Below are 18,165 nucleotides of genomic sequence, written 5' to 3' on the forward strand. Positions count from 1 at the left end.
ACGGCTCTCAAAAAGCCCCTTTTTAGGGAAATGGTTCGCTTCTGTTTCCTAGAGGCGTGTGCTGAGTTTCATTTTTCTATCTTTGTCCATTTAAGGTTGAGTAGGACCCATCTATGCTTTTAACGTAATTAATTTCAATTAGCTCCCTTTTTGTAATAAGTTGAGATAGAAAGCTCTAGTTTCCACTGTTCTTCTTCTTTTTATCAGGGCCTTTTAAATGAGATGTCAATTGATGGGCCTCTGTTTAGTTTTGATGGATATAGATGGAAGGATGGACTCAGGACTCCTTTCTAAAAAATAGAAGTAAACCCTATTTTGCATAAATTCACTCATTCTTTGCTTTTGGCTTAAGCTTCGTGGAGCAACTTCAAATAAAATTATGGAATCAAATTTAAGGTTAAAAAACAAATATTTGAATTAGTTATTTATCACCTTGGTATCAATGAATCAATTAAAGATAATTTTTCCTCAGTGAATATAACAAAATATAGCCTCTATGTGTTTGAAACTGATCTGTGTATGAAATAAACTTTGGAAACACTTTAAAGCTAGGATACAACCATGATTATAATGGAAGAAACAAGAGCAAACTTGCGAAAGCATAATCTTGAATTTTGTAAAAATACTCTCTTACACTAGGGTTAAATTTTATAACCATTTGCTCCTTAACATTCAATGTGATTAAATTTTAATATATTTAAGTCTAATAAAGACATATATAACAAAAAAAGCTCTTCATAAGATTGATGAGCTCTTTTGAACTACTGAAATACCATATTGATATTTATCAGACAATAGTTATAAGGAAGTTTACATTGTAATATAAGTTCATGCTTATTATTGGATGAATAAACGAGCAGTAATCAAACGACACTTTGTATGACAATATTCTATGTACAGTATATACATGTATGTATGAAGCGTGTTCAGAGTAAATATAGTTTAAAATAAAAAAAAAGTAAAACCATTTTTTTAACACAATTTTATTTGTATATGAAAGCCCAAACCTTAAACTATTTTTAACATAGCTTTCACCAATAATCACACACTTGTCGTAGCGGGTAATCAATTTATCTATACATTCTTCATAGAAGGTTCCCACCAACGAATGTAGCCAAGACTCCACAGCAGTTTTCACTTCATCGTCAGCATTGGCCACCTAGCTCGCGCTTCATGTGCAGGAACAAGTGGTAGTCAGACGTTGCCAAGTCCCGGCTTCAGGGCGGGTGATTGAACTGCTTCCAACAAAATTGTTGAACCAATGTTTGAGTATCACCACTTGTATGGGGCTGAGCATTGTCATGGAGCAACACAATTCAGTTACTGAGCATTCCTCTCTGTTTGTTTTTAATTGCCCGCCTTACTTTTCTTAACGTTTCGCAATACCTTGCCACATTAATAGTTTCACCTCTTGGGAGAAAATCAATCAGTTAAACACCTTTCCGACCCCAAAAGACAGTGCACAAGGTTTGTTGTGCAGACAATGTCGTCCTGAATTTTTGTTTTTTAGGAGATTGCCTGTGTTGCCATTCCATTGACTGCTGTTTAGATTCCAGTGTGACATGACGGACCCAAGTTTCATCACGTCACAATTTTGTTTAAAAAATCCTCACCATCATCACTGTACCGTGTGAGAGGAGTTAAAGCACTTCCGAGTCTCTTGGTTTTTTTGCACATCAGTGAGCATTTTTGGAACCCATTGAGAACACAGCTTGTGATAACTTAAGCGGTTCGTAACATTTTGTACTAAAGAGTGCATGAAATTTTTTGGAAATCGTCAGATAGCGTTGTCACAGTGAAACGTCTGTTCTCTTTGATTTTATTTTTCAACTGCTCTTACCAGATCATCGGTGACAAGAAAAGGCCGACCGCTCCAATTCTCATCATGCACATTTGTTTGACTGCCATTGAACATTCTAACCCACTTTCTCACCATTCTTTGCCTCATCAAGTCTTTCCTGTAAACATCTCAAAATTGACAATAAATTTCAGCCAGTTTCACATTCCTTACATCCAAAAATAGAATTACAAAACGAATTGCACAATCGGTGGAATCACTAATTGTCTTAAACATTTTAAACATTCGGAAAACTGAAAACAATGCCCTTAATAATAAAAAGTAAACCCCCTTAATTCACCCTTGTTTATATATAATACAAATAAAGTCATTTGAATTTGAACAACGTGCAACAATTAAAATGGCGTGAGTCGATGGCCAGTGAACAAGAACGACTAGTACGCATGTGCCGAACACCGATTGCAGCACTACGACGGCTGTAGAATGAAACAGTATTTACTTTCTGAACACCAATTACTGTAGTCTGCCACCATAGTTTCAGTTAGCATAAATAAAATACAGGTATCAGTAAAAACCTTAATAAACTCCTACACTTGTATAACACAATTATATAAAATACAATTGTATAAAATAATTTATAACTAGAATACAAAGTGAGCCAAAGTAAAACACAATATAAAATTGTTTCAGAAACCATATTTGAGAAATGTTGTACATTTATTTATAAGAAATATACATCAATGAAACATGGTAGACGTTTGATATCAAGTGCATACAAAATAAGTAAATATAAATATACTACAGTAAACAGTTTCAAAGTACTATTATAACAATGGCCTCAACAAACAAAGATAAGATATTAACAAGAATAAAGAAGAATACTTCATAAACATATACCATCGTTCAAGAACAATAAAAAAAAAACAATATTTAACATATACATGGTAGAGCAAGTTATTTTAATGAATCAATATTTAATGAAATTAAGTATATAAAATATAAAGAGAAAAATATAATTTAAGAAATAAAATAGAGAAATACAATTTATACAAATTGAATGAATATCAAAAGTCTTATGACAGGTAGTTGGTCTCCTGATCATATGTTAGTTTAGTTATTTAAACGTGTGTACAGAAGTGGCCAATCACAAAATGACTGAATCACAAATAAACAAAATATACCTTAAAACAAAATGATCATAATGCTCCCCACAATACTGCAGTAAAAACCTCAGCAACTGTGGATAGAAAACAAATAAAACAAGCTTTCAAAAAAAACGTCTGTTAGGAAATATCAAACAGACTGCAATAAGTTCTTTGAACCCTGACGGTATTGTTAGTTCCATTTTATAAAGTACCAAACCATTTTACTGTACTTTGATAAATAATAAAATTAGAACCTATGCTGTACCAAATGAAGAGTCTTAAATTAATCCAATGGAATGCCCAGTCTTTAAAGCCTAGGTGTGATGAGCAATCTGTATGCCTATAAAATAACAATCTAAAAAACTTGTTTAGAAGCCTGATGTTTGCAGGCCTCGTGTTTCTGATTGTCTTTTTGTTGACTGGATCCCTTGTTAATTCATGACCTTTGATTATAGCCTGTTGGCCTAATGGTCCGAGATGGCTGTGTTGATCACTAACACCTTAGAGCCAGTTATGATGGTGACGATGTTATTGATAGCTGTCGCTGAAGTGGCCGTTAGAGAGAGAGAGAGAGAATATCTTTATTTTACAATCTTCAAGATTGAAAATGGTGTTCCTTAATAAAATACATTTGTCATGGTAATTTCAGTCCAGAACTTGCTTTACATAGTAAAATTTGGCCAGTCCAGAAATTCATTTATGGTGTAGAACAGTCTTTGGAGCAACCAAGCTTGAAGTTTTTTCTTTAAGATAATTGGGTCAGCTCTCTTGATTGTGTCAGGAAGGATGTTGAAAAACTTGGCTCCAGCATATGAAGGCTTTGATTGAAAGCGACTACTGTGGTGAATCGGCAGAGCAAAGTCTGTGGCATTCCTGGTTTGGTAGGTGTGAGTGTCCATGTGGCGCTGCAGTTGTCTTGAGGATGCCAGGTAGATCACTTCCAGCAGGTAGATATTAGTGACTGTCAATATTCCCATTTCTTTAAAAGCACTCCTGCAGCTGTCTCTCCAATCAAGATCAGCCAGTATTCTTATAACCTTTTTTTGAATGATGAGAACACGATGAGAGTTGTAAGCTGTTCTCACTGTATCCTCTGTGCCGACACGCTTGATTCTTCTAACTGCAAAGATGGCGCTACTCAGTCTGCTGCACAGTTTATCAACATGGTCCATCCACGATATTCTGTTGTCGACCACAACGCCAAGATGCTCCACTGAATTTACAGAGTCAAGGTTGGGGAATCCTGATGAGCCGGGGCTCAGTTTGGATAATTTGTGTCTTTTACCTTTCCCACCTCGGCCACTTTTGTCAGTCGGTGGGGGAGTCAAAGTATTGATTATTTTCTGCCTGGATGGACTGATTGGTCGAGGTCAGGTGGTTGACCTTGACTGTTTACCGACTAGCTGTTTACCGGCAGCGGCTACTGTTCGGAGCGGTCGGACACGTTCGGCAGAAGCGACTTGATTTTCTGGCTGTTCACTGCTCGTCCTGATGCCCATGGCTGGCTAACTCTACTACTTTCGGCAGGTAAATGCTTTTCTCTCTCACTCTCTTTACTTAATTTAGTTGGCGGTTTTTCTCTCCCACCCAGACACATATTTCCGTAATTAAGTTAAAAGTAGATTTATTATTTTGTAAATTGTGTTCTTTGTGTACGTTTTCGTGTCGCAAAGTGTTCTATCCTGTCTTTCGTAACGTTCTAATTTGTTAATTTATTAACTATGCCAGTTAAGTTTATTACTTTTTGCACTAGTGCTTTCTAATTGATCCGTTCGGCGAACGGAAATTTTTTATTTAGTTATAACCTTGTCTTTATTTAGTGTAAGTGAGACGGTACAGACTTTGCAAATTTTGTTACCTCGTGTTTTGTGTTGCGTGCAAAATTGGGTGGCAACATTCACGATTTCCATTTTATTGTTTAATTAATTATTATTGGCTTTAGAGTAGCGTGAACGGATTATAATTTAATTATTGTTATTTGGGAAATAATGTACTGTTATTATTTGTAAATTACTTAATTATTATTACATTACAATGAATATTATAGAATGATTAAAATAAAGTGAATTATTGTTACAAGTCAATGTTACCAAGCTGAATAATTTAGTATGGTTGTTCTAGCCTATAAGTAAATGTTTAAATGTTTGAAAATTTGTTTTGTACGTAATATTTAATATTGTCACCAAGTAGTGTATTTTATAATACTTGGTGTCTTGAGTTATTTTTGGGAAATAGTCTTTTGATACTTAAAAGGTTCTGTTAGTTACAGATGGTTATTTTTAATTGTTAAATTTAAATATTTTATATAGACCTTGTGGCAAACATAATTAAGGTTTTATTATTTCTCGGGTTATAGTAAAAGATTTTTCTGAATATCTACTGGTTATGTTGGGATTCAATAGGGTCCCCGTGAGTGCCGTCAACTTGACTGGTGCGGCGAGTCTGCCCAATGGGAACAGAACTGAAACCAAAATTGAATGCCCGCGACCTGCCAGCGCTACTGAACCGTCATCCAACTGGACTGTCTGTATTCATTTCGTCTGGAACAAGGTTGGATCCAAAATGTTTTTTCCTTCTTCTTGTACCAACTTGAGAGGATTGGGTTTTAAGGAGCGCTGCCAGATATTATATCTGGAGGAGGGCCAGTGTTAAGGCTAGTATTTATTTAGTTTAGTTACATGACCTGAAAGGGAGGATTTCATCTTTAATTCGGATTCGTGGAGGCAACTAAGCCCCCGCCTCCTTCGAAAATTGGCTTTAAAATATTTTTTTTTAATTTTCGGCTACAAACTTGAAATAAAATTACTTTTTAAAAATAGTGGGCCTAGAAATTCTACAACCTTTTCCCTCCCCTCAGTTCATAAAAAAAATTACCACTTAAAATGTTTACTACTGCCGTACCTGAAATCATGTTATTTATATACCAAATTTCTATTTATTATGTTATTTATATTATATTATTTATTTATTATTTTATTGTTTCTATTTATTTTGTTATTGTTAATATTGGAATTTATCTATTGTTGTTATTTAGTTTGTAAGGTACTCGGTGCACCGTGGGGCTGCAGTTTAAATATTTATTTTACTTTGTAGGCAAGGGAATTTATTTCATTGTATGTTTGTGTAAAGATGTTGTCATCTAGTAATTATAAATCATGTACTCGAAATTCTGTCTCTCATTGTCTCTCTTCCCACTAGTGGCATGTGGTTGTTTTTTTTTATGCTTTGCTCCGAGTTTGGGAGGGGCGCGCTTCCGAGACTTCCTGTCTATTTTCGCTAACTCGGGATAAAATGGTAGCAGAGCGTGGTTACGTGTTTTTACCCTCTGCGGGCCCGGGTTTTGTTTTGCCACTGGTGGACTGTGTCTTTATTTGTTATCATGCCTGTCTCTCTGGTGCCTGAGTACTTATTGAAGGAGGATCTCCATTTTGAGTTGTTGGCTCGTGGGCTTACTCCGGGTTCCGACTGCGAGTCCATGCGGAAGCAACTGCGGGATAATATGGACCTGGATACGACCTGGCCTAGAGATTTGACGTTCCAGAAACAGAGGCCTATTTTGGAGGCTAAGTTGGAGACTTTTGAGAATAGTCAGGAGGACTGGTTGTAGTCGCCGCCCACTGGCCGAAAGAGGGCTAGGTATTTGTCCCGGCTTACCCATCTACATATGAGGCTGTCGCTACTTAGAGCCAAGCTTTCTAGTTCTGGTGATAAGGAGTGGTTGGAGGAACGCATCACCTTGGTTGACGGCCTGCTGACTGTACTCGAGAGGGACGAGGGGGCAAAGGCTCCTGAAAAAACTTTGTCTGCGGTTGACTCTGCTGCGGCTGTTAAGGGTGAATGCCGGATCCCTGGGTCAGTTGTTGCAGACTTTGATGTGGGCGTGGCGTCGGGGGTGCCTGGTGTGGACAGGGCCCGGGGGCCTGTGACCCAAATGCCTGCTGGATCTGGAGGACTGGGGACTGTGGTGACGGGATCCTTTGTTCAGTATCACAAGGTTCCAAACCCACTTACCCCGTTGCTGCAGCGACTACCAACGGTGGATGGTCTAGATACTGAAGCCTTGCTGCGGTTTCTATCTGAGATCCTGCGACTGCATGACTTGCCTGGTCTTCAGGGAGCGAGCTTCCTGCATGTCATCTCTCCGTTTTGTAGGCCACCTTTGGGTGACTGTCTGGTTTGAGTTCTTCAGAGGGGTGGTACCCTGGATGATTTTCATAGGGAGGCATTGGATTTCTTTGTTCCTGGTCCGTTGAGGGAACGTCTCCGTGTGGAGAAATTCTTTAGGCCTCAGGGTAACGAATAGAGTTTGGTTAAGTTTGTGGCCGAGGTGAGGGACACTGGTAGGGTGTTAAGGCTCGATATCCCCGAAAGTACTGTGGTCACCACCATTCTTGAAGGTCTCAATCCTGAAGAGAGGTCCCGTCTGGTTTTTGCTGGTCGCCCTTCCACCTTTTCTGAACTGGACCGTCTGTGCATTGCTTCGCGCAGCGTGCAGTTTGCTGACCGGCAGAGGGCGGAGAGGAACATTCATCGTTCCATCCAGCCCTCCAGGGCTGTCACGGCCGTACAGAATCCCGTGGCTGGTCCACATCACTCAGGTGGGCTTCGTCTACCCATCTGCTACGCCTGTGATGAACGAGGTCATACTCGTCGGGAGTGTCCTAGGAGATATCGCACTGGTCCAAAAAACTAGATCAAAGGGGGGTTTTAACTGAAATTCCCCCAAGGTCTAAGAAAAAATTTCAAAAAAATAGTACCTGTGCGAAAAATTGGATTAATAGTTTGGACACTATGAGCCTAGCAGAATAGGGAAACCTACGGCTTAGGACAGCATCTTCAGTGTGCCCTTAAATCAATATCTTAGTGGGAGACTCAGTGCATAAGGCCCTAGTTGATTCCGGGTCAGCCTGTAACCTCATCTTTTCCCGTCTTTTTGAAGCCATTTCAAGGTTAGGTTTGGTGAAGCACAACGAGGAGTCTTCTTTAACTTGCTGGACTGCTTCTAATTCCCCGCTTCCAATTTCGAGGAAGGCTTCAATCAAGTTTAAGGTTGAATGTTTTTCATGGGTGTGGAGCTTCCTTGTGGCCCAGGACCTGAGTATGGATTGTATTTTGGGGGCGGATTTTATTCAAAAGACTGGTTTGGTGCTGGATCTTCAGGCGGGCCAGTCTTATTTCAAATTTAATCGGCGAGTGTCAGTCCCCTTTTCTGATAATTTCAAATCGACACCGCAGGTTGGTGAGGTGGAGTGTGAGGAAGGTTCTGCCCCTGGGGACCCGTTCGGTCACTTGGATGAGGAGCAAGCTGGGGTTCTCCGTGAGCTTTGCTCAAGATTTCCGGAGGTCCTCACACCCAAGCTCGGTTCTACCCATCTTATTGAATATGAAATTCGTCTGACTGACACTCAGCCAGTACGCTCCCACCCATACAAGTTGGCTCCTCCAAAGATGGAGGTTATGCGTGGTATCATCAAGGATCTCTTGGATCAAGAAGTTATTGAGCCCTCAAACTCATCGTATGCCAGTCCAGCGTTCTTGGTTCCAAAGCCGAATGGAAAAAATCATATGGTGGTCGACCTAAGAAAACTTAATGCCAAGATTGAAATAGACTCAGTGCCTCTCCCCGATCTCCATTCTGCTTTTGATTGGTTCGGTAAGGCCAAATTTTTCACTATATTTGATTTGAACCAAGCCTATCATCAGATTCCGTTGAGGAAGGAATCACGTCCTCTCACGGCCTTCTGTGTTCCGTGGAATTTGTATCAGTACCGATCTGTGCCTATGGGGCTAGCTGTGGGGGCCCAAACGTTAACTAGGTTGCTTGACTCCATCTTCCACGATGTGAAGTTCAGGTATGTCTTTAATTATCTTGATGACCTTCTGGTCTACAGTGAGTCTTTCACGGAACACGTTAAACATCTTGAGGAGGTCTTGGTTAGGTTGGGTAGGGCTGGCCTTACAGTCAATCCGGAGAAGGTGTCTTATGCCAAGTCTGAAATATCGTTTCTCGGTCACCTCGTGTCGTCTAGGGGTGTATCTATAGATCCTGCCAGGACCCAAGGCATTCGGGATTTTCCTCCTCCGAAGGATGCCAAGGGTGTTGCCAGATTCATCGGCATGGTTAATTTCTACCATAGGTTTATTCCTGACTTTGCCGAGGTGGCCGCCCCTCTGAACGCTTTAAGAAGGAAAGACGCAAAGTTTGTTTGGGGTGAAGATCAGGAGCGAGCTTTTCAACTGCTTAGGGAGGCAATTATCCAACCTCCTGTGCTGCGAGTACCGGACTTTAGTAGGCCCTTCATCTTGCAGACTGACTCCTCATCCTGTGCTGTAGGAGCTGTGCTTTCTCAAGAGTTCGATGGCGCTCGGCAACCAATAGCTTTTGCATCTAGGACTTTGACCCTTCAGGAAAAGAAATCTTCTATTTATGAGCTGGAGTGTCTGGCGGTCGTTTTCGGCATGGATAAGTTTCGGAGGTTCCTAGAGCATTCCGAATTTCTGCTGGAAACTGACAATCAGGCTCTTTCCTGGCTATTGGCCCATCCTCGACAACTCGGGAAGATTGGTCGCTGGGTTGTCAAAATTGCGGCCTTTAAATTCAGGGTGCAGCACATTCGCGGCACCCAAAACGTCGTCGCCGATGCTCTTTCTAGAATGTATCATCTACCCAGCGATCCTGTTGATTCTCAAGCACCGTTGTGTGGGACTGTGCTGTTGGATTTCCCAGCTGCCTTTGAGAGTTTTGGCTCTTACCAACTTCAAGACCCCGAGTTGTCCAACATCATTGGTGAGCTCCAGGAGGGAGAAGCCCACTCTCCTTACTTCTTGTCCAAGGGTGTCCTCTGCTGTCGTGCCTGACACGGAGGTGGACCCGAGATTGTTCTGCCGAGTGCCCTCATACCGATGGTCTTTTCCTATTTTCATGTTTCTCCCGTGGGCGGTCATTTAGGGATTCACAAGACCATCGCTAAAATCAGAGATAAGTTTATCTGGAAGAGTATGGACAGAGACATTGCTGGTAGAGTACGAGCTTGTCATCTTTGCTCGGTCAGTAAACCAGCACAAAATACCAAATTAGGACTTCTTTCCTCCGAGGTGGCGGAGCGGCCTCTTGAAAAAATGTTCATTGACTATGTGGGACCCTTTCCCCGTAGCAAGTCAAGGAACACCTCCCTGCTTGTCGCTGTGGATGCTTTCTCTAAGTTTTGCTGGTTGATTCCTCTTAGGAGTGCCACGGCGTCGCTCACCGTCAAGGCATTTAAGTCCCGCCTTCTACAGAATTTTGGAGTGCCCGCCACCTTTGTCTCAGACAATAGCACACAATTCGTGTCGAGGGAATTTCATCGCTTCTGTTTTGGGCATGGAATCAAACATGTTACAACATCTCCTTACTACCCCCAGCCTTCTCATGCTGAGCGGTTCAACCCCAATCTCAGAGCCGCCCTCATCGCTTATCACGCTGAGAAACAAACTACCTGGGATGAAAACCTGAGCTGGCTTCAGTTAGCCTTCAATTCTGCTCTTCACGAGAGTCATGATTCCATGCCTTTTCAGGTCATGTTTAGTCGTCCTCCTTCTGATCCCTTGTCTAATCTCTGGAGTCTGGATAGTCTTTTAGCAGTGCCTGGTACTCCCAATGTGAGTGACACTTGGGAGGCAGTCAGGGTTAAGCTCCTACAGTCTAGGGAAAGGGTGAGGAGAAAATTCAATAAGGGACGTATTGCTAACCCCTTCCAGGTGGGGGATCTTGTCTTTTGTAAGGCCCATCCGGCCAGTTCGGCCATGGATAAACGGGCAGCCAAACTTTGCTATCGGTGGACAGGTCCTCACCGGATTCTTCGTTTTCTCTCCCCAGTTACTGCTGAGTTGGTTGATCCCGTATCGGGGAGGTTGTGGCGGAAGGCCCACTTTACTCATCTGAAGGCCTTCCGCGGTGACACCTCTGGTCATGCTCTGGATACTGGTGCGGCTGCGGGGGTGTCCGGGGACTGATCACCCCTGGTTTTCCCTGTGGTGTCGTTTTACTCTCTTTCTGTTTTCTTCTTTCTCCAAGAGAGGCGCCTCTCAAAATTTCAGGAGGATCGTGTTTTGTCTGCCTCCTGCTCAGGACTTCGTTTCCTGTTAGGGTTCTCGACTTCACATATCCTGTACCGGAGCTTGTTGGTTCTTCTTTCAGTGGGGGAGAGGTTTTTTTTGGGGTTGCACCCTTTTTAGTGGGGGAGGTTGAGCCGGGGCTCAGTTTGGACAATTTGTGTCTTTTACCTTTCCCACCTCGGCCACTTTTGTCAGTCGGTGGGGGAGTCAAAGTATTGATTATTTTCTGCCTGGATGAAATGAAATGAAATGAAATGAAATGAAATGAAATGAAATGAAAAATGGCTTTATTTGCAGAGGCGAAGTTAGGACTTAAAAGTCCTCTCTACCACTTAACCTCTAACCTGGATGGACTGATTGGTCGAGGTCAGGTGGTTGACCTTGACTGTTTACCGACCAGCTGTTTACCGGCAGCGGCCACTGTTCGGAGCGGTCGGACACGTTCGGCAGAAGCGACTTGATTTTCTGGCTGTTCACTGCTCGTCCTGATGCCCATGGCTGGCTAACTCTACTACTTTCGGCAGGTAAATGCTTTTCTCTCTCACTCTCTTTACTTAATTTAGTTGGCGGTTTTTCTCTCCCACCCAGACACATATTTCCGTAGTTTAGTTAAAAGTAAATTTATTATTTTGTAAATTGTGTTCTTTGTGTACGTTTTCGTGTCGCAAAGTGTTCTATCCTGTCTTTCGTAACGTTCTAATTTGTTAATTTATTAACTATGCCAGTTAAGTTTATTACTTTTTGCACTAGTGCTTTCTAATTGATCCGTTTGGCGAACGGAAATTTTTTATTTAGTTATCACCTTGTCTTTATTTAGTGTAAGTGAGACGGTACAGACTTTGCAAATTTTGTTACCTCGTGTTTTGTGTTGCGTGCAAAATTGGGTGGCAACATTCACGATTTCCATTTTATTGTTTAATTAATTATTATTGGCTTTAGAGTAGCGTGAACGGATTATAATTTAATTATTGTTATTTGGGAAATAATGTACTGTTATTATTTGTAAATTACTTAATTATTATTACATTACAATGAATATTATAGAATGATTAAAATAAAGTGAATTATTGTTACAAGTCAATGTTACCAAGCTGAATAATTTAGTATGGCTGTTCTAGCCTATAAATAAATGTTTAAATGTTTGAAAATTTGTTTTGTACGTAATATTTAATATTGTCACCAAGTAGTGTATTTTATAATACTTGGTGTCTTGAGTTATTTTTGGGAAATAGTCTTTTGATACTTAAAAGGTTCTGTTAGTTACAGATGGTTATTTTTAATTGTTAAATTTAAATATTTTATATATACCTTGTGGCAAACATAATTAAGTTTTTATTATTTCTCGGGTTATAGTAAAAGATTTTTCTGAATATCTACTGGTTATGTTGGGATTCAATAGGGTCCCCGTGAGTGCCGTCAACTTGACTGGTGCGGCGAGTCTGCCCAATGGGAACAGAACTGAAACCAAAATTGAATGCCCGCGGCCTGCCAGCGCTACTGAACCGTCATCCAACTGGACTGTCTGTATTCATTTCGTCTGGAACAAGGTTGGATCCAAAATGTTTTTTCCTTCTTCTTGTACCAACTTGAGAGGATTGGGTTTTAGGGAGCGCTGCCAGATATTATATCTGGAGGAGGGCCAGTGGTAAGGCTAGTATTTATTTAGTTTAGTTACATGACCTGAAGGGGAGGATTTCATCTTTAATTCGGATTCGTGGAGGCAACTAAACCCCCGCCTCCTTCGAAAATTGGCTTTAAATATTTTTTTTTTATTTTCGGCTACAAACTTGAAATAAAATTACTTTTTAAAAATAGTGGGCCTAGAAATTCTACAACCTTTTCCCTCCCCTCAGTTCATAATAAAAATTACCAGTTAAAATTTTTACTACTGCCGTACCTGAAATTATGTTATTTATATACCAAATTTCTATTTATTATGTTATTTATATATCAAATTTCTATATTTTATTATGTTATTTATTTGTCAAATTTCTATTTATTATGTTATGGTCAATGTTGGAATTTATCTATTGTTGTTATTTAGTTTGTAAGTTACGCGGTGCACCGTGGTGCTGCAGTAATTGTATTTTGTATGAAAATGTTTGCCACATAATTATATCTTGTACTGAAAATGTTGTCTCTCTCTTTGTCTCTCTTCCAACTAGTGGCACGTGGTTGTTTTTTTTATGCTTTGCTCCAAGTTTGGGAGGGGCGCGCTTCCGAGACCTCCTGTCTATTTTCGCTAACTCGGGACACTGACAATTGTTCTTTCAAGCTGCCAAGAGTCATTGTTTTCGTCTTTGATTCGTTAAAAACAAGGTCGTTCACTGCATAGTACTCAACAGCAACATTCAATGCAATGTATGACTGTACTTCAAGTGCCTCTCTATTCTTTCCAGAAATCAAAAGAACCGTGTCATCGGCATACATTATGGTGTTACTGTAGGGTTCCATCTATCCTGGAAAGTCAGATGTAAAGAGGACAAACAGAACAGGCCCTAGGACAGAACCCTGTGGTACACCTCTCTTTATAGGGAGTCTATTGGATCTATACAAGACTTTTATTCCTTTCATGCTCTGCTTAAGTTCAACCAGTTGGTCTCGATCCTTCAAATGCAGTGTTCCTAAAGCCCAAGTACTCAAGCTTAGTCAGTATCATTGCATGATCCAAGCAATCAAAGGCCTTACCTAAGTCCAAGTAGAAACCTACAACGCTTTCACCCTCCTCGATCTTATTTATCATGTGTTCTACAAGATCTACGAGCTCAGTTGTAGTAGACTTTTGCTGGATGAACCCATGTTGCCCTGATAAAAGTAGGTTATTGGCCTCCAGATGGACCGATATTCTTGCCAATATTATTTTCTCTATCAACTTGGAGAATGTAGGCACCAACAAAATGGGTCTGTAGTTTTCTAACTTGTGTCTGCTGCTCTTCTTATGTAGGGGTACAACTTTAGAGGTCTTCATTTTACTCGGAAATAGACCCTGGTCAAAGCTGAGATTGCAAACATGTAACAATGGAGTCAATAATTCATAACGGCAGTACTTGAGCATCAATGAAGAGAAATCGTCCAGGCCAGCAGATGTCTTGCTTTTCATTAAAGAGATAATCCCAAGTAGCTCTTTCCCAGATGTTGGCGCCCATGTTGACGTGGGACTCTCCACCTCCCAGTCTTTGAACTGAAAGCGATGTCCACCCTCTCCCGGATTCGCCTTCAATGTCTCCTCAACAATAGTGGTAAAGTAGGAGTTAAATTGGTTGGCAATATCAACAGGTTCAGTCAACGATTAATCTCCAAACTCCAGGCGTCTAATGTCCGCCGGCTCAGCTTTGCCTTTCCTCTCACTGTTGATCACTCTCCAAACTGCTTTGGACTTGTTGTCAGAATCAGCAATAAAAGCAGCACATGCCTCTCTCCTGAGGGTCCTGAGTTTTAAGTCATACAATTTCTTTAATTCAGATGATATTTTTTTGTCTTCATTTCGTCCACTTAGTGTATAAGTATCTAGTGCAGTAAGAAATTGTTTCTTGAGGTGACTTGCTTCAGCATCGAACATATGCTTTACTGAGCTGTTTGGTCTCTGTCGGAGTTTCCTTAATGGGCAAGTAGTGTTAAGAGCTAGGGTGATAATCATTAAAAATACACCATATGCTCTATCCAAGTTGTTACATTCCAAGACCTCTTTCCAGGACTGCAACGAGAGGAAGATCCTTAGATTTTCCAAGGAGTTACTATTTATGCATCTGCCTGTTGATGAAATTGTAAGTGTCCTCTTCATCTTGAAATTTAATGTACATAGTTGCCCAGTGTGATCTGAGATTCCGGTATTAGTGATTTGGATATTTACATAATCTTTATGCTCAGCAGAAATGCAGAAGATGTCTATAGAGGTGCTGCTGGTGTTAGTGATTCGTGTAGGAGGGAGATCCAACCTATGGATGTTGTAGGTCACCAGAAGTTCCACAAGCTGTCTTCCTTCACGAGATGGGATGATGGAATCTACGTTGAAGTCTCCCATGACAATAATAATATTATCCTGAGATATCCACCTGTCAAGCACTGAGGAAAGAGTACGCAGCGCAGCAGTATAAGTTTGTTTGTCATTTTTTGGAGGACGGTAAATTCCTAGTAGGTTAATAGTTTCCCTCTTATTAAGTTTGATTGTTGTTTGCTGATACCTCACATATTAAAGGAATGCTTATATTTTCAATTTCCAACGATTCTATTTCATTCTCCAAGCTGATGTGTTTATAAATAGCCACTCCACTCTTTAGGATATTCTGCCGACAGAAAGATGAAACCAAACTGTAGTCACTAAGCCTAGTGTTAGCCATCTCAATATTGTTCTGGCCATGTTCAGTAACAATTAGTAGATCAGGAGACATCGTGTGAAGCAGATGGTTGAGTCTGTCAATCTTATTTTTTATTCTATCTGTGTTTTGATGAAAGATTGTAAGCCCATTTCTGTCTGACTGTTTAAATTCGTGAACAGCCTCTCGAGTACTGCGCAATTTCGGAGGTTTCACAACCTGTCTCAATTGTTCTTCTTTTAAGTAATATGTTCTCAGTGATGAATTTACTATAGTTCTGGTGTTGAATATCATTTTGTGTCTTGATTTCTTTGTCTGGCGATAGAATAAAAAATGAGATGGTGAGTTTCTAGGTGCGTGAAATGCAGCTTCATCTGATTCTTTAGACTGGATCTGAAAAGCTTCCTTAGTAGTTATTTGATTAGAGGTATTGGTCCAGGAGGCAGCTGTCTTCACATTGTTAATGTGTTCTCTAAAGAAGTCCTCGTGTGACTGCCCTTTTCTTAACTTAATGGCTGAGGAAGGAGGCTTACACTCCCTTCTAAATGCTGGAGCAGGGTGATGAACCTGAGCCTCAACAACTATGATGTCATAATCTTTATGATCACTCGTAGGAGAGGGGTTCTCCTTTGAGTAAGTGTCTTCGGTCAATGAGTTAGTCAGCTTTATTGCCTGTAAATTTGTCGTGTGGATAAAATCTTGTTCCACATTTTGTTAAAGACAGTTTTTCTGTCGGGGTTTGACTGATTCCCCCTGTCAACTCTGTTGCCTGAAAAGTTGTCTTGTGGCTAGAATCCTCTGTCAGAATTTTTAAGGACAGTTTTTCTGTCGGGGTTTGACTGATTCCCCCTGTCAACTCTGTTGCCTGAAAAGTTGTCATGTGGCTAGAAGTCTCTGTCAGAGTTTTTAAGGACAGTTTTTCTGTCGGGGTTTGACTGATTCCCCTAGTTAACTCTGTTGCCTGAAAAGTTGTCATGTGGCTAGAAGTCTCTGTCATAGTTGAAGGCAGTTTTTTTAACAGGGTTTGGCTGGTTTTCCCTGATAATTCTGTTGCCATTAAATTTGTCAGGTTGTTAGAAATCTCTGCTATTGTTTTACTTTTTGCTACCTGCAGAGAGACACTGAAAATATTCTCTTTTTTATCAGATGTTTTAGGTTTTATTAACCTAGGGATTGCCTGGACTTTTGGTTTTGTTTTAAATTGTTTTAATTATCTTAGGTCTAGACTAGAAATTTTACTGTTTTGATCATGTTCAGTTCTGAGCTTTTCACTAAGCTGAGCAGAAAGTTCCTTAATCTTTAGTTCCATTTCATCTTGCCTTTTACCTAGCTGCGTCATTTCAAAGAGTAGGGGTATGCCTGACACAGAAGCCGTCATGTGTTTGGGTTTCTACTGTCTTGTAATATTTTGGATTTTTTGTTTCAGTACTGAAAAATATATTATTTTCTTCATTTTTAAGTTTTACAATAGTTTTTTCCAGATTGCTTATCTTTGCTGTAATTGTGCTAGCAGTTTAATTTGAGACTGATCATGGTCCTCAAAAATATTTTGTAGCTCTACCTGGTGTTGTTTACTTTTCTCTAGCTGTAGAAGTGTGTCTTGTAGTTTATCTTGAAGTGCTTCAATTTTAGTTATATAGTTTTCCTCACTTGTTAAAAGTTCTTCCATTTTGGCTTCCATGCTGGCTAAATTGGCTTCTAGGGTTGTCTTATAATTATGTATATTTTCGATATCTTGCTTCAGTTTAATATTTTCATGTAATAGTGCATTTCCCGCCTCTGCAGCTAAAGTCAATGAAGTTTCCAAGTCATTTTCATCTAGTGTTTCATGGACCCGTACCTTTCACTTCACTCCTTCCAGCTCTGAGACCTGGTCACTGCTCTTTGATTCAAAAGAGTTATTATGGATGGAAGATTTTCCAGGAATTCCATCTGTTTTACAGTTATTGCAAGACCAGGTCTCATCTAACTTGTACATCTATGACAGACTTTTATTAGATAATCCAACACATAGTGCATGAAACCACAGTTGACAGTTACCCTTACACTGTATCCCTGCATACTTTACTCCAACGCTACATACACCACAGGGATATTTAGTAGTTGACATTTTACACAGTAGAGATGTTCAACTGGATGTATTATCAGATATTTAATTTGAGTGGAACAGACAGTTTCTGTAAACTTATGAAATCAAGCAGTTTACAGTACTATACTAGAGTTAGTGTAATGAACAGTGAGCAGATGTGGAAAGTCAGTTATAGCAGACACACTGTCAGCACTAGAGGTTAATGCTCCTGGCACTTTTCATGAATATTTGTTGGTTAAAACACTAATACTGCACATTTTTAAGAGGTCACTTTCACTTGAATGTTACTTGTCGGCCATCTTGAATGGTGTATGGTCATCTTGAATGGTTACTCTTGTCAGTTCCTCTATTGACCGAAAGACCCCAACAAGTAAGCGAAGCGTTTTGTCAAAGGAGCATCCATATCTAAAATGTTGATATTAAAGTCGCCCATGACATTGAAATTTTGTTCTTTCCTTGTCACATCTGTCAGTACATCTTCAAATTTAGAAATAAAATCTTCTTCGGTTCCGTTTGGGGACGTGTACATGCCAATTATGAGTAATGGAGTGTTGTGTTGTTTATGAGCAATGTGGCTTCCAAATCTAAAATGTTGATATTAGTCGGCCATGACATTGAAATTTTGTTCTTTCCTTGTCACATCTGTCAGTACATCTTCAAATTTAGAAATAAAATCTTCTTCGGTTCCGTTTGGGGACGTTTACATGCCAATTATGAGTAATGGAG

Source organism: Homalodisca vitripennis, unplaced genomic scaffold, assembly GCF_021130785.1.
Source record: "Homalodisca vitripennis isolate AUS2020 unplaced genomic scaffold, UT_GWSS_2.1 ScUCBcl_1206;HRSCAF=4532, whole genome shotgun sequence".
In the NCBI taxonomy this organism is placed as follows: domain Eukaryota; kingdom Metazoa; phylum Arthropoda; class Insecta; order Hemiptera; family Cicadellidae; genus Homalodisca; species Homalodisca vitripennis.